We start from the raw sequence: 26,950 nt of genomic DNA, 5'->3' as shown, positions 1-26,950 counted from the left end.
ATAATTTAAAAAGATAAAAGCCAAAGAAGCAGCAAGAGAATGTTCTAGACACTAGGAGCAGCATGAGCAAAAACAACAGTATATTTGGGCCTGATGATCATTTAACCATATGGCAAATCCTTCCCACAGCTCCACTTTAGAATGAGTTTGTGACCTTGAAGAGTCAGTTAGCTGGACACTTAGAGGTTTATTAGAGGCCCTCTGGTGAATCAACAGGAGATCATATTCCAAATGGTAGTTCTACATACATATATGAGAGGCTCAAAACACAGGAAACTTGAGATATGCTCAAATGGGTATATTTACAGAAGAGAAGAAGTGGTGAGCATTTTAACCAAGAAAACACTAGAAAATCTCTTTCAAAATAATACCCTTTCAACCTTTCAATTTTCCCAGCTTACCTTTTCAATCAATCGGAGGAGAGCAAAGCAGTGTCGCCAAGTTCTCACAAAGTACCAGCACCACGCGTGACACACAAAAACAGGGCTAACTCTCAAAGCACCTTGGGAAGTTACCAGAAAGTCACCATCTTGTCAAGTAGATGGTACATATTAGAAATGAAAAGAGAAGCTGGATGGAAAAAGCAGTAAGAGAACACATGGACAGACAGAAGGAACTCTGAGATCTTGCCTTCTCTCACAGCAGGCTCCACAATTTATGAGCAGCTGGGAAATTTCCTTTGCACAGGAAAAGGAGGACTTCTTAGTTCACATTAAAGTGGAAATGACAAAAACTGTGTATTGCACAGAGAAAAAAAGGTGTTTCCTGAAGGAAGGAGACAGAGTATTGCCTTTATTTCACACACACACACACACACACACACACACACACACACACACACGAAAAACAAAACACATGCATACAGCAAGTAGAAAAAATCTTTTTCAAGAGATAAAGGATAAAAACTACATCAAGGAAATGTTCATGGTAGGAGTTAGCCTCGGTGGGATATAATCACTTTGTCCCAGTGGGTTATCTCAAGTGCAAATACACTTAAGGGGAATGATAAAAACGTATTTGCACTTATTCATGCAGGGATTCTTATCTCCATTTTAAAAATAAATACCTAGTTTCAGCTTTTCTTCCACATACACACAAAAAGAATAGGTTTCATCACTAACTTATCTCTAGTTCATATAATTCATAGTTTCAAAGAATTAATGTTTGAATGGTTTATTCTTTAAATAAAATATATTGATTTTTAAAATGTTTAGTTTTGAGAAAGAGCATGCAAGAGTGGGGGGGTGGGGCAGGGGCGCCTGGGTGGCTCAGTTGGTTGGGCGAACGACTTTGGCTCTGGTCATGATCTCACGATTTGTGAGTTCGAGCCCCACGTCGGGCTCTGTGCCGATGGCTCGTAGCCGGGAGCCTGCTTTGGATTCGGGGTCTCATTCTCTCTCTGCCCCTGCCCCACTTGTGCTTTGTCTCTCTAAGATAAATAAATAAATGTTAAAAAAAAAATTTAAAAAAAAAAGTGGGGGTGGGGGGACAGTGAGAAGGGGACAGAGGACCTGAAGCAGGCTCTGCACTGACAGCAGGGAGCCCAATGCAGGGCTCAAACTCACGAACAGTGAGATGACCTGAGCTGAAGTCAGACACTTAACCGACTAAGCCACCCAGGCGCCCTTAAAATATATTGATTCTTAACAACCATATTCCTTCATTCCACAAAAAGTGTTCTTGGAGTGCCCACTAAGTGCTAGACACCAGTTTACACGATAGAGACTCAGTGAAGAATATGTTTCCTGTCCTCAAGGGAGCTTATGTTATTCACACTTGTGAAGGATAGATTTTAAAAGTCCGTTTGCCTACTTTTGCTTTACTGGCTACAGCAGTGGATTTTGAACTTTATACAGCTTTTATAGCAAATCAAAATCACATGAGGAGCTTAAAAAAAAAAAAAATCCCAATACCCAGGCTGCATTCTAGATTCTTAGGGTGAGATTCAGATAGCAGTATTTTTTTTAAATCTTCCTAGATGACTCCAAAAAATGGTTTACTGGAGTACTAACGAACTAGAGCATTGGTTCTCAACTTTGGGTCTTTAAAGGAATGGAGAATAAAAATAAAGAATCCCTAGAAATGGGTTCCTCTATCTTCTCCCAATCATACCAACAAAAAGTCAGTAGGTTCACTGGGGATACAGGAAATTTACTCAGTGGGAGGGGTGTACTTGCTATCTACACTAGCACCTCCCCCATCCCTTGCCCTAGTCAAAACATAATCCTGCAGAGGGCAAAATACAGTCCTTTTAAATTCCATATTGCTACATAAGTTTATTTAAAAAGCAACTTAAATCAACTAGCAAAAAACAAATGGAATTAAATTTTTCCCCACAAAAGGTCATTCCCTGCACTTAAATACATCATTAAAGATTAAGAGTTAATGTTCAAAACTCTACAGAGTTCCCATTCTGGACCAGCACAGGTATGTCACTGATCCCTCCCTTCCCGGTTGTTTTCATCTCACAGATGAATCACAGCATTTCTCAATATTTACAGTATGTATTGTATTATCCATGATACTCAGTTTTTAGCATACCTCTTTTCTATGTGAATATTCTAAAGGCTTTAAGCATGGCCCATCAGTACATCCCAAGAATATGCATGGTAAAAGTATGTTAGAAAATAGCATAATGTAAAAGCTAACAATATACACAAACAGAAAACACAAAATCCCCATTTCTAAGAAGGTAGAACCATTCATTATAGTGTGCTGCTTGTTAGCAAACAATATATTTAATGTCTTTTAACATGTAATGTCGACATATATAGTTCAACACGTTACAAAAAATACCTTCCAAGTTTAAGACATGTCTCTAATCTATGAATACCATGATAAAAGATTTAGTGGTGAAAAACAAAAATACCTCTTGGTTAAGTAAAAATGCTTTCCTGCATCTTTTCAAAGGAAGGGGAATTTTCCAGAACAATTATCTGGGGAAATTACTGGCAATTATTTTTGATACACAGCAACAGTATAATATATTCAACATGGAGAAAAGTCAGTTGTCACATAATATCCAATTTAAGAAGGGTGAGGTGGAATGGGGTCGGGAAGGGGAGAATTGGGGGTGTGAGGGAAGAAAAGTATCACAAATTTCTTAAGAATCTGTGTCACTGTCACTAACCGCACCCACCTCTCTTATCAACAAAAGGCATCAAAAGACTTTACAACCAAAGGAACTCTTGAGGAAATCATTGGAAACTGTTAATAACCTAGTGTTTCCTTGTAACACTGACTACAGGAATCCAAACAACTTTCTAATAAAGACATGGGTCTGGAAAGAACCAAAAATAATCTGATTATATTCCATCTTCCCACTAGGTTAGTCACTGTCCAAATAGTCCCTTTGGAGGCTGAAGACCACCAATCAAAAGAAAGGTGCTCCATTTGCTCTAGATGCATGGTGAGGGCATTTCTGAGGAAGGCCCTCACATTATAAAAAGTAACTTCATCAAGTTTCACTTGGTAGAGGTGGGGGATAAAGACCTTGGATTACATTTATGGCAGTGGTTTCACATTTGGTATTTCTGTGAGTCTATTCAGTGTTGACGAGACAAAAAAATCTGATTCAAACATTTCCATTTCCCTTTGTTAACTCTTGAGCAAAGCAAATTAAGCACTCTACAAAGTTAATCTCACTGGAATCCAAGTCTTCTGACATCTGCCTCTTTATTCTTAGGCAGGTGAGTTGCCATACTTAAACTTTTAGCTTCTTGGTTTTTCTTTTCAAGTTTATTTTGAGAGAGCGAGCACAAGTGAGGGAGGGGCAAAGAGGAGAGACAGAATCCCAAGCAGGCTCTGTGTCATCAGTGCAGAGCCTGATGCGGGGCTCGAACTCACAAACTGCAAGATCATGACCTGAGCCGGGATTGAAGTCAGACACTTAACCAGCTGAACCACCCAGGCACCCCAAGCTTCTTGGTTTTCTTAATTGTGGCTTTCCTTAGGCTTACAATTGAAAAGTCATGGAAAAAACAGTAAATTCTTAATATTGTAAATATTTATAAAGACTTGGGACCTTAGATAATACTATCTGTCCAGTAACTTATATTGTGAAATTTGGCAACCCCTTTTTTCAGTTTTTATTCTAAGTGCGTGCAACATAAAATTTACCATCTTAACCAATTTTACATGTACAGTTCACTGGTATTAAACACATCCATAATGCTGTGCAACCATCACCACCACCCATCTCCACAGCTCTTTTCATCTTGTAAAACTGAAACTCGACACCTGTTAAACTGTCAACTTCTCATTTTCCCTGCCCCAGCCTCTGGCAACCACCATTCTACTTTCTGTCTCTACAATTCTGACTACTTGGAGTATATCGTATTATGTGAAATCATATAGTATTTGTCTTTTTGTGACTGGTTTATTTCACCAAGCATGTTCCCAAGTTTCATTTTTGTTGTAGTAGATGTCAGAATTTCCTTCCTTTTTAAGGCTGATGAATATTCCATTCTATGTATACACCACAGTTTGCCTCTCCATTCATCTGTCAATGGACTCTTAGTGGCAACCCAGATTTCTGATGTCTCTGCCAAATACAGAACACTGTACTCAGCACTTAGCCCCAAATATGCATATTTTAAATTAATGTTCAAGAAGTAACACATGTAGTATTTCTACAATTAAGGATAATAGTGATAAGCAGCAGAGTGGTCTATGAAAAGAATGGATTTACCACTCTTTTCTATATCCACGTCATGCCAAAACAATTCTGAACACATGGGCAAGAAGTTCAGCAGTTTAGTCAAATATTGTTATTACATCTCCTTGGCTGTTTTATCACCATAGCCTATTCCTGGTTTTTGTCCTTGCAGCATTTTTTTTTCCAGTTTATGTCAGTCAAGGAAGATTTCAGCAGCACTGTAACAACAGTTAATATTATTGGGTACTCACTAGATGCTAAATACTTTATGTGGATTTAAGAACAAGGAAACTGGGCCCTCAAAGATTAGGTTTCTTCCAAGGTCTTGAGTTAGTTGGGTGGTAGTTCTGGAATACGCATCTATTACTTCTAACTCTAAACCCAGTGCTGCTTCCACTACACACAAATATTAGCATTATCTGACAATACAGTACTAAAATATTTTGTGGCTGAGAGTTACAGCTTTTAATCTTTATGCTACATTCTTAATTTCTGAAAATTATAGAGGTAATAAACATTCATATTTACACATCACTCTCCAGAAGTAAATATTAAATCAGCTTATCGGGCATTCTTTCATACATTTTCTTGGCATCTATAAACAAACATTCTTGTTCACAGTTAAAAATAACTCCTTGTATTACATTTTCTGTCCTACACCTTAGTTTTTAAACTAATTATATGGTGGACATTTTATTCTAAGTCTGTAATACACAGAATGATGTCATTCTTCAATGGTTGCAGTGTATGATTATGCCACAGTCATCCCCCATTTTCAGTTTTTAAAATCATAACCCATTCTTCAATAATGGATATCCTTATTCATATGACTTATCCATATACATATGCACATACATATGCACATTACTCTTTGGAAGTAAAATGTAAGGTAAATTCCTAGAAATGTAATTGATGGGTCAGGGGTAAGCACATTTAGTCTCTTATATTGACAAGTTGCCTTCAATGAAATTTAAACTTAACAGTCTCCTTACCAGTGTATAAATGAGAATTAATGCTTCATTTACAATTTCTATTCCAGGGGAATCTCATCCACTCTTATTTCTATACTCAGTGAAAACATTAAAGCTCAAGGAAAAGGAATCAGGGGTTCTATTAACTTCATAGCAAGATTAGACTAATTTAATTACTGAGTGGTTTTTTTTGTTTGTTTGAGTGACCTTAAAGAATCCACAAGGAATAGGCATCAGGGTGGCTTGATTAGACGTCCAACTCTTGATTTCAGCTCAGGTCACGATATCATGGTTCATGAGTTCAAGCCCTGTGTTGGGCTCTGTGCTGACAGCATGAAGCCTGCTTGGGATATTCTCTCTCTCTACCCCACCCCCCCCACCCCGCTCTCTCAAAATAAGTAAACTTAAAAAAAGAAGAATCCACATGGACAACTGATGATTAGGAAATACTTATTAAAAAGTGAAAAGTTGTATCATATCCCATTATCATTTTCCACTAAAAAGAAGTTGTATTAAACTCAAGCAGAAAATGGCATTATTTAAATTCACCTACTTAAAAGTAAATCTAAGAGCATCCTTTTTATTATCACTGAACTAAACGTGAAAATGTAGAACGATCACCATGGTATGGTAAATTGTTGAGTTGATTCTTCCCCCTTCTGTTATCATCTTATTCTCTCAGCCATATGGGTTGTATTCACTGTACTGCTGGGATGTTATAGCTGCTCACTAGCAAAAGTCAAAAGCTCTATCTTTCCTATTATGCTTGCAGTTATTCCCTACGTGCTTTTTTCATTTTCTAAAACAAGTATTTTGCCCACCTCAGAAAATTGCTCTCATTATTATTTGTTAACTGAAAAGAATATGCTATACTTTCTTACAATACAGCTGTCGCTGTGTTGTATTTGAACAATGATTTCTTGAAGCTCTAAGGAAATTCCTCTTTCCTACTCCCACTTCTCCAGCAACCGTAGCTCTTTAAAGGGCCCTATAGGGCCTCTACTAATTTTATGTATCAACTTGACTGGCCACAGAATGCCCAGATTAAACGTTACTTCTGGGTGTGTCTGTGAAGATGTCTCCGAAGGAGATCAGCACTTGAGCTGGTGGGTTTAGTAGACTGCCCTCTCCAGTGTGGATGAGCATCATCCAATCTTCTGAAGGCCTGCACAGAACAAAAGGTAGAGGAAGAAGGAATTCATTTTTTTCTGCCTCTTTGAGCTGGAACATTTCATCATCACCTGCCCTTGGTCTGGGTTTTACATCATTGGCTCCCCTGGTTCTCGGTGACTTCAGACTTGGACTGAATTATACCACCAGCTTTCCTGAGTCTCTGGCTTGCTGACGAAAGATCCTGGGACTTCCCAGCCTCCATAATCACACATGAGCCAAAGTCTCTTTTGGTAGATAAATAATCCTTTTGGTTCTTTCTCTGGAGGACCCTAATATGGTTCCTTTCATTTGAATCATTGTCACGTTCTTTATTATCAAATACACATATAACCTCTGAAATGTTTTTAAGCTAAAAAAGAAAACTATTCATTGATTTTTAATATAAGCTATTGTCAAAATAGCTGTGGTATACTTATGTAGAGAAGGAGCCTGCACTTTAACCTGCGCAAGGGAACTAATGTTTTACTCTACACATTTGGTACCACGGACGATTCGAATGAAGCAGATATTCTATGAGCAGTGATTCTTTCATGTTTTTCTTAAGAGGGAGATGGCCTTAGCTCTTACTCCTTCTCCAGGCTGATAGAGAGGTCATGTAAAATATCTGTATAAAAACTCACTGTTAGTGTATTTCAAACTTTTTTTTTTCAATTTACTCATAAGTAATACCTGCATGTGGAGAAATATTTTAAGGTACCAAAAAAGTCAAATTGTATAATGGAGTCTACACACTGCAGTTAGTTATCCTTCCAACCTTGAGCCCCTTTCTAGAAGAAACTACTTTTGTCACTTTCCTGTGATTCTTTCCATTGATCTCCTCTTACCCGTTTTTATAACAATTATAGAACGCATGCTCTCTACATCTTGCTTTGTTCCACTTTATGGCATATTGTAGAGTCCATTCTGTTTCAGAATGTAGAGATCTACCTATTTTTAAATGGTTGCACAGTATTCCATTTTATGGATAGCATTTTAAAATTCCAGCATAATAGGTTTTCCTATTTTACCTACTTTTTTCTTTCCTAATGCTGCATTGATTATCCTTAAAAATACTTCTTTGTACATATTTGTTACTCTGGCTCTAAGATAAATCTCCAGAAGTGGGATTGCTAGGTGAAAGATTACACAAAATAGTTTTTTAGTGTGATAAAATATGCATAAAATTTACCCTTTTAACCAATTCACTGTTTAACTCAGTGGCATTACATATTCACAATGCTGAATGCACAACCACGTGCAACCATTACTACCCATTTCCAGAAACTTTTCATCATCCTAAACAGAAACTATGCCCATTAATAACTCCCTTCCCTGCTTCCCCCAGACCCTGGAAATTTCTATTATACTCTGCCATTATGAACTTGCCTATTCTAGATACTTTATATAGTAGAATCATATAATATTTTCCCTTTTGTATCTGGCTTCTCTAAGCATTATTGTTTTCAAGGTTTATCCATGTTGTAGCATGTATTAAAATTCCATTCCTTTTAAGCATTTTAAGAGAGAGTGCACATGCGTGCACGCACAAGCAGGGGAGGGGCAAAGAGAGAAGGAGAAAAAGAATCCCAAGCAGGCTCTGTGCTTTCAGCACAGAGCTCAATGTGGGGCTTGATCCCATGAACCATGAGATCATGACCTGAGCTGAAATTAAGATTTGTACGCTCAACCAATTGAGCCCCCCAGGCACCCAGGAATTTCATTCCTTTTAAAGGATGGGTTATATTCCATTGTATGTATACATCCCGTTTTGTTTACCCATTTACCTGTCAACACACATCGAGTTGCTTCCATCCTTTGGCCACTAGAAATAATGCTGCTATGGATACTGGTGTACAAGTATATGTTTGCATCCCTGCTTTCAATTCTTTAGGGTATATACCTAGAAGTAGAATTGCTGGATCATATGGTAATTCTTTTCTTAATTTTTTTTAAAATTTACATCCAAATTAGTTAGCATGTAAGTGCACCAATGATTTCAGGAGTGGATTCCTTAATGCCCCTTACCCGTTTAGCCCACCCCCCTCCCACAACCCCTCCAGCAACCCTCTGTTTGTTCTCCACATATGCTAATTCTAGTTTAAGTTTCTGAGGAACTGACAAACTGTTTTTGACAATACTGCCATTTTACACTCTCACCAGCAATTTCCAATTTTTCCACATCCTCGCCAACAACTGTTCTTTATCATTTTTGATAACAGCCATCTTCATGGGCATGAAGTGGTATCTCATGGTTTTGAGGTGCATTTCCCTAATAATTAGTGATGTTGAGGATTTTTTCATGTGTTTATTGGCCATCTGCGGATGTCTACTCAAGTTCCTTTTTTATCCGTTTTTGAATTGGGTTGTCTTGTTGAGTTGTTCTTCATATGTTCCGGATAATAATTACTTATCAGATATACAACTTGCAAATATTTTCTCCCATTCTGCAAATGTTTCACTCTTGATAAAGTGTTCCGTGATGTACAAAAATTCTTAATTCTTATAAAGTCCAATGTATCTATTTTGTCTCCTGTTGCCTGTGATTTTGGTGTCATCTCCAAGAAATCAATGCCAAATCCACTATCATGAAGATTTCCTCCTATGTCTTCTTTGAGGAGTGTTACAGTTTTAGCTCTCAGTTTAGGTCTTTGGTTCATTTTGAGTTATTTTTGTATACAGTAGTCCCCCTTATCTGTGGGGGGGAAATATTCCAGTGGATGCCTGAAACTTCAGATAGTGCTGAACCTTATATATACTACGCTTTTTCGTATACATATGATAAAGTTTAATTTTAAATTAGGCACAGCAAGAGTAACAATTTACTATAAAAGGGAACAATTATAATATACTGCAATAAACGTTACGTGAATGTGGTCTCTCTTTCAAAAGTATGTTCTTGTACTATACTTACTCTTCTCATGATGATGTGAGATGATAAAATGCCTACGTGATATGAGGAAATGAAGTGAACGACGTAGGCAATGAGACACAGTGTTGCACTACCGCTGACCTTCTGACCACACGCTGGGAGAACCATTTGCTTCTGGACTATGGTTGACTGCAGGTCACTAAAACTGCAGAAAGCAAAACTGCAAATAAGGGGTGGGGGTTGGGGTACTGTATGGTATAAGGGTTTACTTCACTCTTCTGCTTGCGGATATCCAGTTTTCCTAGTACCATTTGTTGAAAAAGACTGTCCTTTCCTCATAAAATGGTATCGGCACCCCTGTCAAAAGCAGACCATATGTGCAAGGGTTAACCTCTGTGGCAATATTCATTTTGATAGTGCCAAATTGCTATCCAAAGTGGATATACCAACTTACACTCCTGTTGATCTAGGAAAGGGCTCATTTTCCATGCCATCCAGAGATATTTTTGCAAGCAATAAAATACAGCTTGAGAGCATATATTTCGTATCATTCTTAAGTACGTATTTTAATAAGTTTATAAATATCATACTTAGGGGCGCCTGGGTGGCTCAGTCGGTTGAGCATCCGACTTCGGCTCAGGTCACGATCTCGCGGTCCGTGAGTTCGAGCCCTGCGTCGGGCTCTGGGCTGACTGCTCAGAGCCTGGAGCCTGTTTCACATTCTGTGTCTCCCTCTCTCTCTGCCCCTCCCCCATTCATGCTCTCTCTCTGTCTCAAAAATAAATAAACGTTTAAAAAAAAAAATTAAAAAAAAATATCATACTTAGGTAAATCTTTTTGTAAAATGTTAGTTTCAAATGGGTGGTGGTTCTCGTTTATTAACTATAACTTTATTTAAAAATTAAAAAAAATTTTTTTCAATATTTATTTGAGACAGAGAGAGAGAGAGAGAGAGAGAGCGAGAGCGAGCACGTGTGCACAGCAGGGGAGGGGCAGAGAGACGGAGACACAGAATCTGAAGCAGACTCCAGGCTCTGAGCTGTCAGCACAGAGCCCAAAGCAGGGCTCAAACCCACAAACCATGAGATCATGACCTGAGCCAAAGTTAAATGCTTAAGTGACTGAGCCACCCAGGTGCCCCTTTAAAAAATTTTTTTCAATGTTTATTTTTGAGAGAGACAGAACATGAGCAGGGGAGGGGCAGAGAGACGGAGAGACACAGAATCCAAGGCAGGCTCCAGGCTCTGAGCTGCCAGCCCAGAGCCCAACACGAGGCTGGAATCCATGAACTGCGTGATCATGACCTGAGCCGTATACATATATACACTCAACTGACTGATCCACCCAGGCACCCCTTATATATAATTTTACAACATACTCAATTTTACTTTACCACCCAAGATACTCACAAAATGTTCTTTGAGGATGCACACAAAACTATTTTTTCGGTGATGATAAGTCACCAGAATTTAGATTGTTTTTTCACCCCGGTTTCTAAGAAACTATCTCACTCACTTTTTGCTCTGCAACTGAGTCTTTTTCCTATGGTTGTATTTTCTTATTTTCCCCCAAAGATCAACAATAAGTCGTGTAACAAGGGTTTCTCTCCATTGACCCCAAGATACCAATTTAAGATTCAAAGAAGAATAAATATTATAAGATAGGGTTTGTAAAAATTTTCATTTATAAAATGGTTCTTAACCATTGGCCCACATAAAAATTGTCTAGGCTCAACCTAGAGAGATTCTGATTTAGAAGACCTGGAATAAGACCCAGATACACAAACTTGTAAAATGTACTCCAATTCTAACCTATCTCTCTGCTTAAGAACCACTAGAAATCACTGGACACGACAACTGTAAGTAGTAATTCTGTGTTACAGTGTGCATTTATAGATGACAAACTTGAGGCTATGTTAGCCAAGTGAGTTGCCCAAGGTCATGTAATAGAATCCAAGTCCTTCAACTATATTACACAAAACTGTCTAAGCCCAATATTACGCACAAGGCTGCTAAGTGTTAATTTGGCAAATCTACTTTGTAAGTAGATTGTAAATTATCCATGTGAGTTTTAAACATATAAACAATCTATCCATAGGAAGACTCTTAAAACTGCCCTAAAAGTTAATATTAAAGAATAATGAATAACATATTTAGCTAATTTGAACTAGCTATCCTTATTATTCTGTCACACTAGGAAAGCATGACCTTAAAACATATATCACCAAGTAATCTGGTGAAAATTCCATTCCAGTGTCTTTAGGATAACAAATTCTTCATCTCAACAGTTAATATCTGTGACCTACAGTCAAATCTCATGGTTTATATTAGACATTACTTCAGAATCACATTACTTCAGAATCACACTAGATCTCAGCACTGCTTAAATATAAACTCCATAAAAGAAACCAAAAAAGAGACAAATTATCGTGGATTATGACAGTATTTCAGGTTTTACTCTTTTTCAATTTCAAACCAAATATTTTCAAACCAATATTTTATAATGCTTAATATTTTTGAAGCTCTTATTATGTTCAAGGCACCATGCTAAATGATTTACATATATATTTTATTTAATGTTCACCACAAACTTAAAGGGGTAACTTATCTCCATCTTGTAGATGAGGGAAACAAAGCCTAGAAAGGTTTAGCAACTTCCCCAAAGTCACAACAGTAAATAGCTGAATATGAATCCCATACTCATGACCACTGCTTTCCAATTAACCTATACATAAAATCTTCACTTTAGATGGGAGTTCATGTTCTTCAAAGCTTTTGATCCCCCCGTAGAATTATATAGATAAAACTTTTACAAATTATTGATATAAGCAATAACTCAAAAATGCTAAGTAGCAATAAAGGACACTGTAACAATCTATACTTTCACCAGGAACAAAGTCCTGGTGGAAGTATCAGCATCAGCACAGTATTTCAAACTCTGTGTGTGGGAAAAAGTACTCAAGGAAAGCAATCAGCTATCTCCCTGTGCTCTTCATAAGGCCAGAGAGTGCTTTATAGTAAGCTTCCACTAGTAAGGCTGCAGTCAACATCCAATCCTTGCCAAATGCACATAGCAATCTATTTTGAGGCATGACTATGCATATCTACTACACACACACACACACACACACACACACACACACACACTGAATACTATAAGTAAAGCGTTTTTAGAAATAGCATTTGATAAGTAAGGTTATCCAGTTCCAAAGTATAAATCACAATAGTTTTCCAGTTTTAATTAAGAGGGCATTATTTTTTAATTTCATGGAAAAAATCTGAAGACTTCACTGCTTAACTGTTCTTTTGTATTATTACTTCTGTAGTTTACAATTTTATTGTGAAGGAGTGTATTTGTTCCCCTCTCCATGGTATCACTATCTCTGAAATAAAAATTTCACTGGTGTTACTTATCAGTTAGGGATGCTCTATGAATATATTTAATGTTTTGAAGCTCATGTTACAGAGGGCAGCATCTTTGTTGGACTAGAGCACAAAACTGTATGAAATACTTGTCTGATTCAGTGTGGAAATTTCTGTGTTCCTTACTGGCTCTTTCTCTCAAATATCATGTAATAAACATCAATCAAGTATGAAGTTTTGTAAAAACATAGACAAAATATACGACTCTTACTGTCAAGGAGCCAATGGGCTAATAGGCCAGAAGATATAAGAACACAAAACCATAAAGTCTCACATAAGGTTTACCATAGGATATACACAAACTATAAAATTAATTTATATAGCCATAAGTTTCCTTTTCTGGGGCGCCTGGGTGGCTCAGTCAGTTAAGCATCTGATTCTTGGTTTCGGCTCAGGTCATGATCTCGTGGTTAGTGAGTTTGAATCCTGCACTGGACTCTGCGCTGACAGGGCAGAACCTGCTTGGGATTCTCTCTCAAAAATAAAGAAATTAAAAAAAAAAAAAAAAAAAAGGTTCCTTTTCCTTCTAAGTGTTTAGCAGATGTTATCATAAAAGACTTATAAGAATAAATTCCCTAATTCTCTCATTCTCCCCAAACCAAAAATAATCAGTCCTTCCTTTAAGCTACCACAGCCCCTGAACTGTGCCTTCTTACCACTTAGTACTTTATACTGCAGTTATTTAAGTACACAGCGTATCTTCCCCCGAGTGACTCAACATTCCTTGAGGAAAGGATCTATTTCTGATTTATCTTTGTATATTCTATCCTGTTTAGTACCAGCAAGAATTAAAATATTTATTGAACGAAGAATTTAGAATTCCTATATAATAATTTGAAAATAGCATCTTAGATTCAAAGGATTAATGTAGCTTTTTAAACTTCCCAATCAACTCTTGGGAGAACTTATTTGGTGAAAAACTATGGCCCCCTCAAAGAAAGAGATGTTCTTTTTACCATATCATTCTCCCTGAGCTATTCAGCCTCAGATGCAATATAAAAATAAAAAAGAGTGGGCAATTTAACCATAAAGTGGAATAACAGCAAATGGGCGAGTGAAATATCCAGAAACATTCAAACGCAACAACACAGTAAAGTCACACGAAAAGACTAGCTATACTCAAAAAATAAATAGGGTTGTTACAAAAAACTGGGAGGGATCAATTTCTCTACATAATAATGTTACAACTTTCTCTAAAAACTAACTTACATATAGCTAAAAATAAATACTCATTTTCTCAAAAATATACATGTGCAAATTTGAAAGTTCCTATTACATGATTTTAAAGTAACAAAAAAGTTTGAGGATATATTTATCCTATTTTTCAATGCTTAAAATTATTTCAGAAACAGCTCATCTGGATTTAAAGGCTAAGACTACCCCAAGTAAAGTTACAAGTACTACAAGACAGAAAAGGGAGAAGAGCAGGAAGAGAAATCTACCTGTAGAGAGCAAGCAGTCCAAGCAAAGAAAAGTGGGCTGGCCCAACAACCATACAGACTAAAGTCTCCAGCACACAATTCAAAGGCAAACAAAATTACTAAGTCTTCCCCCAGGCTATTCCACAGCCTGGAAACAAGTTTGTAAATCAACATTCTTGACCACTGAACCAAGATTAATCATTACTGGCCCAAAGGGTGCAATTTGCGAAAAAGCTGAAATACATGACAATTCATGAAAAATAAAATAAAAAGGCGACCAATTGAATCCCTGAAGTATAATATGCGTTCTACTTTTTTCTCCAAATTTTAACTAGTTCAGAACATTAATTTAAAATTTCTAGCGTGCATTTAATTTTAGGCAAAGAACAAAATCAAATTATTTCATCATTAGTGGAAGCTTTCTTATGAAATAATTGGATGAGGGAAAGTGTTGTAGTAGTACTTATTGGTAATTATCAGGAGAATTAGATTTGGCTTTGCGTCTAAGAAGTGAAAAAAATTGATGGAAAAAAATACCAGAACAAATTCAGTTATCAGATTATTATTAATATATTAGTGTCCTAATTCTAAATTACAATCCACATTTCATGTTATTCTAGAGTATTTCCTGATTTTAAAAATACAATTATTTTAATTGAAAGGAATTATTTTTTCTCTTTTTTTAAAAATTTATTTATTTTTTGAGAAAGACAGAGAGAGAGAGAGTGCAAGCTGGGGAGGAGCAGAGAGAGAGAGAGAGACACAGAATCTGAAGCGGGCTCCAGGCTCTGAGCTGTCAGCACAGAGCCTAACGTGGGGCTCAAACTTCATGAACCGTGAGATCATGACCTGAGCCGAAGTCGGATGCTCAACTGACTGAGCCACCCAGGCACCTCTATTTTTTCTCTTTCTAAAGCATGAAGTTTTTTTGTAAAAAGGTTTATAGGATTATTTCTCAGCTCACCTAACTTCACTCAACACTTCCAAGTCACTTGGGCAAGACAGACTTTCACAAACACACTGCGATGAACAAACAAAAACACTTTTGCACTCGTCATACCTCCTGAATGTCTGTGCTCTTTGTCACCTTCTGGCTTGCCTTACCACCACTGCCCTCTCTGCCTCCTTCCCAAGAATATAGAATGTTAGTTTAAAATGACTATTATTGGGGTGCCTGGGTGGCTCAGTCGGTTTGGCGTCCGACTTCAGCTCAGGTCATGATATCGCGGTCCATGAGTTCGAGCCCCGCGTCGGGCTCCGTGCTGACAGCTCAGAGCCTGGAGCTTGTTTCAGACTCTGTGTCTCCCTCTCTCTCTGACCCTACCCTGTTCATGCTCTGTCTCTCTCTGTCTCAAAAATAAATAAATGTTAAAAAATAAATAAATAAAATGACTATTATTTAATATAGCTGTGTTTTAAGTCAACTTATTTTTCTTGTTAGTGTGTCTGCCCACAGAATGGGAAACTGTTTCCTAATTATGGCAAGCTCTGATATAAATAAATAGTAAGGCCTTAACAAAACAACACCACTTATAAACCACTATAGAATTCCTCACCTACAATTATCTACTCACAAAATAGATTTCCAAAGAATGAGGCCTCTTTCTGTAAACACATAAAGTCATAAAATCTTCAAGGAGATTTTTTTTTTTAGATCAGGAATTCAACACAGGGTCTGTGAATCCCAAGAAATTACAAGGATAAACTTCAGAAAAGTTAATTTAGGCTCTCTCAAATAAAAACAAAAACTTAAGGGGCGCCTGGGTGGCGCAGTCGGTTAAGCATCCGACTTCAGCCAGGTCACGATCTCGCGGTCCGTGAGTTCGAGCCCCGCGTCAGGCTCTGGGCTGATGGCTCAGAGCCTGGAGCCTGTTTCCGATTCTGTGTCTCCCTCTCTCTCTGCCCCTCCCCCGTTCATGCTCTGTCTCTCTCTGTCCCAAAAATAAATGAAACGTTGAAAAAAAAATTAAAAAAAAACAAAAACAAAAACTTAAATGTGCACTTTTTGGGGGAAAGTCCATAGCTTTCATCAGATTCTCAAAGTGGCCTGTGATTCCAAAAAGTTTAGGAAGTGATCTAACCAGATTGGAGGCTTTAAGTCTGGTTTCATAGGTACATGCCTATTAGCTGTGAGGGATCTATAACAAGTAATTTGGTAGATTAAGTACCCATGTTTGTGAAATGCTTGCTTTTTGAAATATATAATGGAATAGACCCAAAGTTACCTTTATATTAACATAACTCCCATTTACTTGCATTTCTCGCATGACAGAGACAGAGCAATGGAACTGCTCATAATTCAGAGCACATCCATGGAAATGTATTGTGTATGTGAACTCCCTAGGTTACATGAAACAGAAAAAAAAATTTGAGAATTGCTGATTTGAACCACCCCCTCATTTACAGATGAAGAAAACTTAGGTTCAGAGATTAAGTGATTTGTTGAGTCACACAGGAGTCCTAGAACTTTAATCAATGTAACCTCAAGCAGTGCTGGGATTAGAATGGTATTTGATAAAGTTCCATCCTTGGAATACCTCTCTCACTCTGTACATTCACCTTGCACAACCTCATCTACCTCCCACAAGTTCAACTATCATTTCTCAGCTCATAATTCATAAATCTGCATTTCTAGCCCAAACTTCTTGGTTGTGCTCCAGATCTGTATGTCCAACTTCTCACTTTATATTTCTTACTGCTTTACGGCTATGCAAGCCTCTCCACGTTTACCTGTTGAAAAAAATCAAACTTCTTTTGCCCACACACTCGAGGGGGAGGGAGAAGGAAGAAATCTTCGTCCCAGTTTTCTTTCTCAATGCCAAAAACCTCGGAGTTTCTTCACTATGACCTTCCTCTCCAACCACAAGTTGAAGTCTCTTCCTCTCCATCCCTAAGAGACTGATTTACTTTAGGCACTTGTTCTCTCTCTCATGGAATACTAGAATGATCCTTTTGCCTTCAACTCCTCTCCATCTACTTTCAATACTGCTGCCAGAATGAGTTTTAAAACAAATCTGACCACATCACTCCACCTCTATAAATCCGTCAGTGGTTCCCCATTACCAAAGAATAAAGTCTAAATTCTTTAACATGGTATGTAAATGTCTCCATGATATAATCTTTGCTATAAAGCCAATATCTGCTTTATACCACAATGGAATGAGTACTTAAATTTGCAGTTAACTACTAATTATGGATAACCATTTACAAACTACTGTACAAGTATACATATATTTTAATTGGTACGTATATTAATTGGATATGTGCTGTGTAATCCTGCCAGTGCAATTTGTTCAGTCATGTTTCAGGTAAACTGGCCCATTAATCACCTCTCAATCTTGGCAAAGTTTTACATCATGTAGGAAGAGCTAATAAGAAAAGACTTCTGGGGGCCTTTGGGTGGGTCAGTTGGTTAAGTGTCCGACTTTGACTCAGATCATGACCTTGCAGTTTGTGAGTTCCAGCCCTGCACAGGGCTTTGTGCTGACAGCTCAGAGATTGGAGCCTGCTTCAGATTCCGTCTCCCTCTCTGCCCCTCCCCTGCTCACACTCTCACTCTCAAAAATAAACATTAAAAAAATGTTTATAGAAAAAAAATTTTTTTTAAAAAAAATTTTTTTTTCAACGTTTTTTATTTATTTTTGGGACAGAGAGAGACAGAGCATGAACGGGGGAGGGGCAGAGAGAGAGGGAGACACAGAATCGGAAACAGGCTCCAGGCTCTGAGCCATCAGCCCAGAGCCCGACGCGGGGCTCGAACTCACGGACCGCGAGATCGTGACCTGGCTGAAGTCGGGACGCTTAACCGACTGCGCCACCCAGGCGCCCCGAAAAAAATTTTTAAGTAAAAAAAAAAAAAGGAAAGAGGGTTTTTGGGACAGTCCATAACAGAAGATGGCAGGCTTTGATGGGGACAGAAGGAAAAAGAGAAGATTCAAAAAAAATTTCATAGTCTAAAAAAAAAGAATATTGGTAATCAATATTGGTCTGCAACCTACAGCTACAGCAGCACCTTGGAAACTTGCTAGAAATTACAATTATTGGGCCTTACTCAAGACCTACTGCTTCAGAGAGTATAGGGTGTGGCCCAATGATCAGTGGTTTAACAAGCCCTCCAGGTACTTCCTGAAGCATGCTGAAGTCTGAGAACCCTTAGTCTAAAGGGATTCAGGCTACAACTGGTAACAGGAGCACCAGTCCCACTGCAGGGAGCGTAGACAGCTCCACCAGTACAGTTTCTGTTTATTCAGCTGGTCTCACTTGGCTTGAAAGCTTTTGATCCCACTTTCATTGCTGAAGCTCCTTTTTTTGTGGAGAGTTACCACTCTAATCTTCAGGCATCCCCACCAAGCAAATATCCTTCAGAATAAAGACTGTTCAGATGAATCTACTCCCTACTACCTGTAACTCCTTTAAAACAAGGGATGCTGGGGCGCCTGGGTGGCGCAGTCGGTTAAGCGTCCGACTTCAGCCAGGTCACGATCTCACGGTCTGTGAGTTCGAGCCCCGCGTCAGGCTCTGGGCTGATGGCTCAGAGCCTGGAGCCTGTTTCCGATTCTGTGTCTCCCTCTCTCTCTGCCCCTCCCCTGTTCATGCTCTGTCTCTCTCTGTCTCAAAAATAAATAAACGTTGAAAAAAAAAAAAAAAAAAAAACAAGGGATGCTGATAGGATGGGGTTGGGGATGGAGGTGGAAAGAGAGTATCAACCAAGAAGAGTTATTAGCATCAAAGGGGCACTGAGGGGATGGTCTCACTGAAGAAAGAAAACCCTTTGGGTGAGATAATTACCAAGAGAGTAAGTGTAAGGATCTTATACTAACATAACACACAAAGAAAAAAATGTTTTACATTTCAGTATGAAAGAATCCCTCCCTCAAAATCCATTTGGGGTTTGATGGTCTAGTTGTAAATACTACTTAGCATTAAACATGCCATTTTTAGTTATTCAGCAAATGGCAAGCCAAAGCTAACAGATACACGGTCTTCCAAATACAACTGAAAATAAAATATTATCTCATGGTTTGGTTTGGCAGTTAATGGTAAAAGAACTTTTTCTGGTAAGAGACTACATTTATACATTACATGCCCCAAAACCTGAAATATGGCTGGCTAAGCTTTTTTTGGTTTAACTGAATTTATGCACTGGCTTACGATTAGAAGGGTGAATATATTTAGTATTCTCTATTACTCACAATATGACACAACTTTCTAATTTTCCAACCTAGGGATGATTCAAGATCCACATTTAGCTGTAACATTTTTTTTTAAAAAACACATTTAGATATCATTTTTAAGGAATTCATGGAAAGCAAAGAAAATCCTTGATGTATATTCAAGTTAGAGAACATAACCAGTAGACTTTGGTATAGATAGGTAATTTGTTTATCCTTAGAGTGCCAGTGTCTTAGTTGACAGTCTCAAAATCTCATTTCACAGAGTTAATTACATGGCAGTATCTTAGGTTATTGAAATCTTTAGTTTTCCTTCCAGTTCAAATGAAAACAGACTAGCTTAATTGCTACTAAAACATCTCTTTACCTGATAGTTGAACTTAAAACAACTACATTTTATTTTACTCTTAAAAATATATATAATTTAAATTAGAAAATAGCTTGCAGATGGAGTGTCTGTATGGCTCAGTAGGTTAAGCATTCAAACTCTTGGCTTCAGCTTAGGTCATGATCTCACGGTTTCGTGAGTTCAAGCCCTGAGTCGGGCTCTGCACCGGCAGCGCAGAGCTTGTTTGGGATTCTCTCTCTTCCTCTTTCTCTCTGCCCCTCCCCTACTTGCACCATCTCTGTTTCTCTCAAATAAATAAACTTAAAAAAAAAAAAAAAAAAAGAAAGAAAATAGCTTGCAGAGAAATTATCTGGCCAATCAAAAGTAAATGTAAATTTTTAAATACAAGGAAAGTTACATTTACTAAAGCATCAAAATGCCCCAAAAAGATAATGGCAATATGAATTTAAAGACATATTCTAAGGAAATGAACATTTCTCTGTAAAACTGCTTTACAATATTGATATGAAAACAAAACTTATAGGGGGGCCTGGGTGGCTCAGTCGGTTGAGCATCCGACTTCGGCTTGGGTCATGATCTCACAGTCCAGGAGTTCGAGCCCCGTGTCTGTGCTGACAGCTCAGAGCCTAGTGCCTGCTTCAGATTCTGTGTCTCCCCCCTCTCTCTGCTCGTCCCCTGCTCATGCTCTGTCTCAAAAATAAATAAAAACATTTTAAAAAAGAATTAAAAAAAAAACAACTTATAAACACAAGCATTATATCCCCAAGCCCAAGACATTTTTAACTGCCAAATAAAACTTAACTGTGATTTTTTGTTAAAAAAAAATAGTAATCACAAAAATAAATTATGAAATCTGCCAGCGCATTACTTAAGGATTTTGTTGTCCCTATGTTTTTTTTTTTAATGTTTATTTATTTTTGAGGTGGGGGAGGGAAGGGGGAGGGGAAGAGAGAGGGAGACACAGAATCTGAAGCAGGGCTCCAAGAACTCATGAACCGCGAAATTGTGACCTGAACCAAAGTCAGATGCTTAACCAACTGAGCCACCCAGGCACCTCTTCCCCAGCTATGTTTTAAGAAACAAGAGTTCCATAGGATATTAACACATTTTACCACATAGAGTGATTAATTTCTCTGGTCTGTGTGACATTTAATTTGAGATATACTGAGGTTTTGTTTTGTTTTGTTTTTTAAAGGTAAACCAGTACCCGGCAATATTTCTCAGTCTTTGCTATGTTAATGTGCAGTATGATGAACCTTTAAGAGAGAGGGTTAAGAAAGTAGTTTTCCAAACATATTTGAAACTATTTTTCCTGGGTAATCTCTTAGAATGACAGAACATAGTGTGGGAAATGTTACTTTGGGGCATGAGATTTCTAATATGAAAATGTATTACACTTACATGGGGTTAATTCTGAGGTTAAAAAGAATCCACAGTAGTTTTTCAGATCTAATCTCCTATGATGTTTGAATACCTTGTCATCTGTGCCAAGTGGTCTTTGAGCCTATCTACCTGCTCACCTTAAACAGAGTATTAGTTTTGAGCTCATTCTATACAGAAAAGTTGCCTAAAGATATTAGGCTTTACTCATTGGTGCTTCAGGATCTTTCTTGTTCACAGAGAGGAAGGAGGAAGTTATGATCCCAGGAACTCAAAACAGAAATAAAAAACAAATTAGTACCATACAATGAAGTTAGTGTCCTTGTTTTTTATTATTTATAAAAATGTATGAAGCCTTTGTATTATATGTTACAGTGTTTATACCGTATGCATTTTAATGTAGCATATGCAAATTTTAAATTTAAAAATTAACCTATTTTTAACTATACTTCAAGAACACTGGTGTTACTATGAAATCCCATTCCCCAAAAATGGGCTCATCTGGTTAGTACCACTGATCTGCCAGCTGGATGGATCCCAAGTAAATTTCAAGCTGGCATTTGGCAAAACATCCCTGTACCCAGGATTTTACATAGAACGTAAATTAAAAACGCATTCTAGAATTTCCCTGAGAACCAAACAATTGTATAGTGACATGAATATATTCAACTTACCCTCTTTATGCTAAATTTGCCAGCTGAGCAGTTTAAATAATACTTCAAATTCTGTGCTTCAATTCTGCTTACATTTATTCTGTGTTAGTCGTTGGCATCTAACACTGGATTAGGAAAGACTGCTATGTGGTAGTTATAGCAACCTTTTCTAACTTGATCGGAAGTTGAAGACCGTGAGCCTCAAAGAAATGCAAACCAGGTTTATTACTATGAATATATCAAAATCTTTTTTTTTTTTTTTTAATAGTCATTCAAGGGGCGCCTGGGTGGCGCAGTTGGTTAAGCGTCCGACTTCAGCCAGGTCACGATCTCGCGGTCCGTGAGTTCGAGCCCCGCGTCGGGCTCTGGGCTGATGGCTCAGAGCCTGGAGCCTGTTTCCGATTCTGTGTCTCCCTCTCTCTCTGCCCCTCCCCCGTTCATGCTCTGTCTCTCTCTGTCCCAAAAATAAATAAACGTTGAAAAAAAAATTAAAAAAAAAAATAGTCATTCAATAGGGCTTTTCACTTTAGAGAAACTCTGTGTGTGCTTGCACACTCACACATTATATAATCGACCTACAAAAGTCAAGTTTTAAAAGAGGTTATAGGGATGAATGATTAAATTAAATAAGCAATTAGGTCCACGTTCCATTCACGCACAAGGCTACCACTGTCCCTTTGATAAAGCCTAGGGATGAGAGCCAAATTAGCCCTATTTAAATTGGCCATTTAACTCTAACTTCCCTTAATCACGCGGGCGTTCTTGGGTACAGACTTTTTCCTCTCGAAGTTACAGGTGAGCAATGCTTCAGATGACATATATAACAGCAGAAAACAGTAACAACATGTATAGAGCATATGAGCAAACAGTAAAGGTTTTCAAATTCATCATGATCGTAAATACATCATGAAGGAGAGCCAGAGAGGTAGAACAATGACTACCTCACATCCTATAATTTCCTAAGGTTATCCAGTTATGGTAATGGTAGAGCTGGGAAAATTTAATCCATGTTATGTAGTTAGAAATTTTATTTTCCTCCTAGTATTTCAGTTTCTTTCCTGAAATACTAGTATTTTACAGCTTACATAGCTTTTAATATTATAAATATATAATATGCATATATATGTATAAAAAGGCTTTGAATCTGAACTTGTCCAAACTTCCCTGCAGGGCACCTCCAGTCTAGTTTTACTCCTTGAACCTTTTTGTTGTTCCTTCACTCTCCGTATCTTCCCAAAGTCACCACCACTTGCTTGAGCCTGAATGAAAGCAGCAGTGAGTAAAGGCAGCATCCAGCCCTCCAGAGCACTAGTGAACTGTGATTACATCTACTCTGATTTACACACTAACATGCCAACACGTGGACTATTTCCCCATGCTCTCATTCCTAATGCAACAATGTCAAGGACATAGCCATTAAGAGATGACCTAGGATTATTCAAGACTTATCCAGCTCAATACGCTTATTCTATCCCATTATTTTACTTCAACCTTCTCCGGCTATAAAAAGCCCTTTCCTTATATGGCCAGTCATTTAAATCTAAGATTTGATATTCCTGGCATTTAGAGGAGACTCTTCAGTATCGCTTCTTGAAGGCATCTCAAACATTCTTTGCTGACTGATTTTCAAGGTGGGAGATGTTCTTTCACATGAGGCTTTTAGATTATGTATCCTGGTCAACAGGCCGTCAATAAGCTTAAGTCTCTTCATTAATGTTTGGGCCACTCACTAGGTATTAGCAGGAAAAAAAGGGTGGCCTGGCCAGAACGGGGGCACTGAAATTGTTCACCAAGAGAAAAAGGATCAGCTAATACCATTTGGCAAGAGACTCCTTTATATACAGCACTCTGCTTCATGCTAAAGGACACAGTTAATGGAAAACACATGAGAGCATAATATAGCAGAGATAACAATGGATCTAGAAGCAGACAGAACAGGTTGAAATCTTGATTCTGCCACTTACTAGCTGACCCAGGGCAAAGTCACAATGTATCTGAATCTCTTTCTTTAGTTTACACTATCAATCTTGCAGAACTGATGTGAGGATTCAGGATTTTATGTGAAGTACCTGGCACAGTATCTGGTATATGGCAGGTACCCAATTAACAGTAGCTATAAAAAAATTATTTTTAAATCACCTGTCTTCAAGAAGCAGCTGGTCAGGAGTTAGCAACCACGAGGGGTAGAAGGCAGAGTAACTTCAAAAAAAAAAAAAAAGATCTCGGGGCACCTGGGTGGCTCAGTCTGTTAAGCATCTGATTGTTGATTTCAGCTCAGGTCATGATCACAGAGTTCATGGGATTCAGCGCACATCAGGCTCTGCACTGACAGCGTGGAGCCTGCTTGGGATTCTAGCACTCTCTCTCTCCCTCTCCCTCCCTGCCCCTCATTCTTGCTTACGCTCTCTCTCAGAATACATAAACATTTAAAAGAACAGACCTTATAAATTGGGAGTTAAAGGAGAATTAGTGGCTTCTTGTAGGCGATAGCTCTCAAAACAGCACTGTAATACAAAGTGGCTCAGCCAAGTCTGACAGAATGGCTGTAGCTAAGGCATTCTGAGGAAGCACTTCCCTGACCCTCTACAAGCTCTCAAGTATACACCATAAATTCTCTTATCTTTGTAACAGTATTTTCCAGTATAAATATAATGTAAGCCATAGCTGTTTTTAAATTTTACAGTAGCCATATTGAACAGTAAATAGGTGAAATTTTAATATATTTCATTCAACACAATATATCAAAACATCATTTCAACATAAACCTTAAAAATTGACTTATTTTACATTCTTTCCCTTGTTTTTTTTTTTTTTTTTTTTAAGTTTACTTATTTATTTTGAGAGAGTGAGAGCCCACAAACATGCACGCATGCAGGGGGAGGGGCAGAGAACGAGGGAGAGATATTTCCAAGCAGGCTCCATGCCCTCGGTACTGGGCCCGATGCGGGCTGTATCCCATGAACCCTGAGATCATGACCTGAGCTGAAATTAAGATTCGGGTGCTTAAGTGTCTGAGCCACCCAGCCACCCCTACATTTTTTTCCTCGTATTAAGTCTGAGAAATTAAGTATGTATTGTACACTTAACACCTCAATTAAATCGAGCTAAATTTCAAGCGGTCAACATCTACATGCAGCTAGTGGGTACCATACTAACAGTGGGGCTCTACAATCCTTACATCAAGTCTGGGCCCAGTCCAAAGAATCTGCTCTAATACTTGTTGGTCTACTATCCTACTAAAGACCCTAAAAGTCTTGTTAGAAGATCTCACTTTTGAGATGTAAACATCTCTGGGAAAACAGTGAAGTAATCAGGGGTCATTTCAAGAGGGATTATGTGACACAAGTTAGCCACCTGGGAAGTCAAGAAGAAGGAAAACTAAAAGGGGGGGGGGGGTGGTGCCATGAAGGGAATCTTAAGGAAACCAAAGACATGTTTTGTTTAGTTCACAAGTTAGCTTAAATCCAGGCCACTTAAAATCATTTCACAAATCCTCTCTAGGTTGTCAAACCCTAGATTACTATAATAAGATACCTGGATATCAAAAGCTCACAGTCAGCTATGACAAACATATACGAGGTCTATAACTAGTAACAGCTGGTGGGAGCTATAAGACATTGGTAGAGGAATGCCAAGCACATCAATCAACACCATTTCTTGATTGCCCATTAGTGGAGTGTATTCTAATCAGGTCAGCATCTTTAAAATTCCTGAAACCTGAAAGAACTTTTAGTAAATAAGACCTCTGTAAGGGGTCACTAGAATAATGTAAAAGTCTGAACAATTTTTAAATGCTGATTAACTATAAGAATCCTTTCTTGTTGAAGTATCAGGATAATTCATGCATTTGGATAATTATGCCTTCAGTTTGTTTAAAGTTCAACTATAACTGTAAACAACTTTCAATCAGGTAAGAAAAGTCTGTGTCATATGGTTTGCTTTCTGCAATTCAAAAAGTACTTTCAAAGTATGTAAAGTGCAACCAGATGCTGTTGGCAAAGAACTGGATATTCAAATGTGACCAATTTCCAAGAACATCACCACAGATGTGGCCTACACACTGGCTGAGTATAAAGCTTTGAAGAGTTCACATCTAATCGAATCATCTATTCAGAACTCTCCATGCTTTCCCACATTTCAGTGATGTTTCAGATCTTCAAATAAAGTAAATTTCTCAAAATGCAGAGCAAATGAGAAATATACGATTTAAAAGCTGCCTCCTCTTGAACACTCAGAACACAGCATACAGCTAATGTCATAAAAAGTCCCCATTCTATCTAAAAATACGAATTGATGTTAGTGCCTGAATAGGAACAATGTAATATAAATCTTAGTCACCAAATGGCAGTTTTCTTCCATTTAGAAAAGTTTTCCTTAGTTCCAATTACTAAAAAGTTTACAATCCTCTCTAACCTAGGACTCTGTAGACTAGCTTGCCAAAGCAGATGCAAAACACATTTAAATTCCAAAATTTCAATAACCCGTGTGACAGCATTTGTATCATATCTAGGAAAAGATAAAAAGAAGTATCTTTAATAATTGAGGTTTTTCTCTTAAATGACTGAAACTTAGAAACATTTATAGATGCTATGTTTACTGATTAGTAGGGTAAATAGATGGAAACAAAATAAATGGCAAAATTCATCTTAGTATTTAAATGTAGAGGATGAACTATTTCACAACATTACTTCCTGAAACTTTCAGGTAATGGTCTTGAATTAAAATCTCAATTAACCACAACAGCTTAGAAACTAGTTTTTTCTGGACAAACACTGAATGAATCTTGGTCCATTTGGTAAACTGGCTACGTTTTAACCTATTACAACATTCATTTTAGGCACACCTCCTTCCTCTTCCTTTTCTCACAAATAGAGATTTGGGAGGGGTGGATGTCAGTAAGCAACA

General features: G+C 37.8%; 1 protein-coding gene across 6 annotated transcripts in view; it reads right to left on the bottom strand.

The window, feature by feature from the left end:
* ADD3 (adducin 3) overlaps window positions 1–26,950 on the bottom strand; it is a 122,785-nt gene that overhangs the window by 68,543 nt on the left and 27,292 nt on the right. Inside the window, exon 1 of one of the 6 annotated variants that reach the window (XM_086680831.1) lies at window positions 402–548. The exons of the other annotated variants lie outside the window; for them this stretch is intronic. The gene's annotated coding sequence lies outside the window, so the exon portion shown is untranslated. Of the gene's footprint in view, window positions 1–401; window positions 549–26,950 lie in introns of those variants that run through there. 6 annotated transcript variants of the gene reach the window in all.

Source organism: Puma concolor, chromosome D2 (genome assembly GCF_028749965.1).
Source record: "Puma concolor isolate L17-30 chromosome D2, mPumCon1.1.hap2, whole genome shotgun sequence".
In the NCBI taxonomy this organism is placed as follows: Eukaryota; Metazoa; Chordata; class Mammalia; order Carnivora; family Felidae; genus Puma; species Puma concolor.
This window is presented reverse-complemented; position numbering and strand designations above follow the sequence as displayed.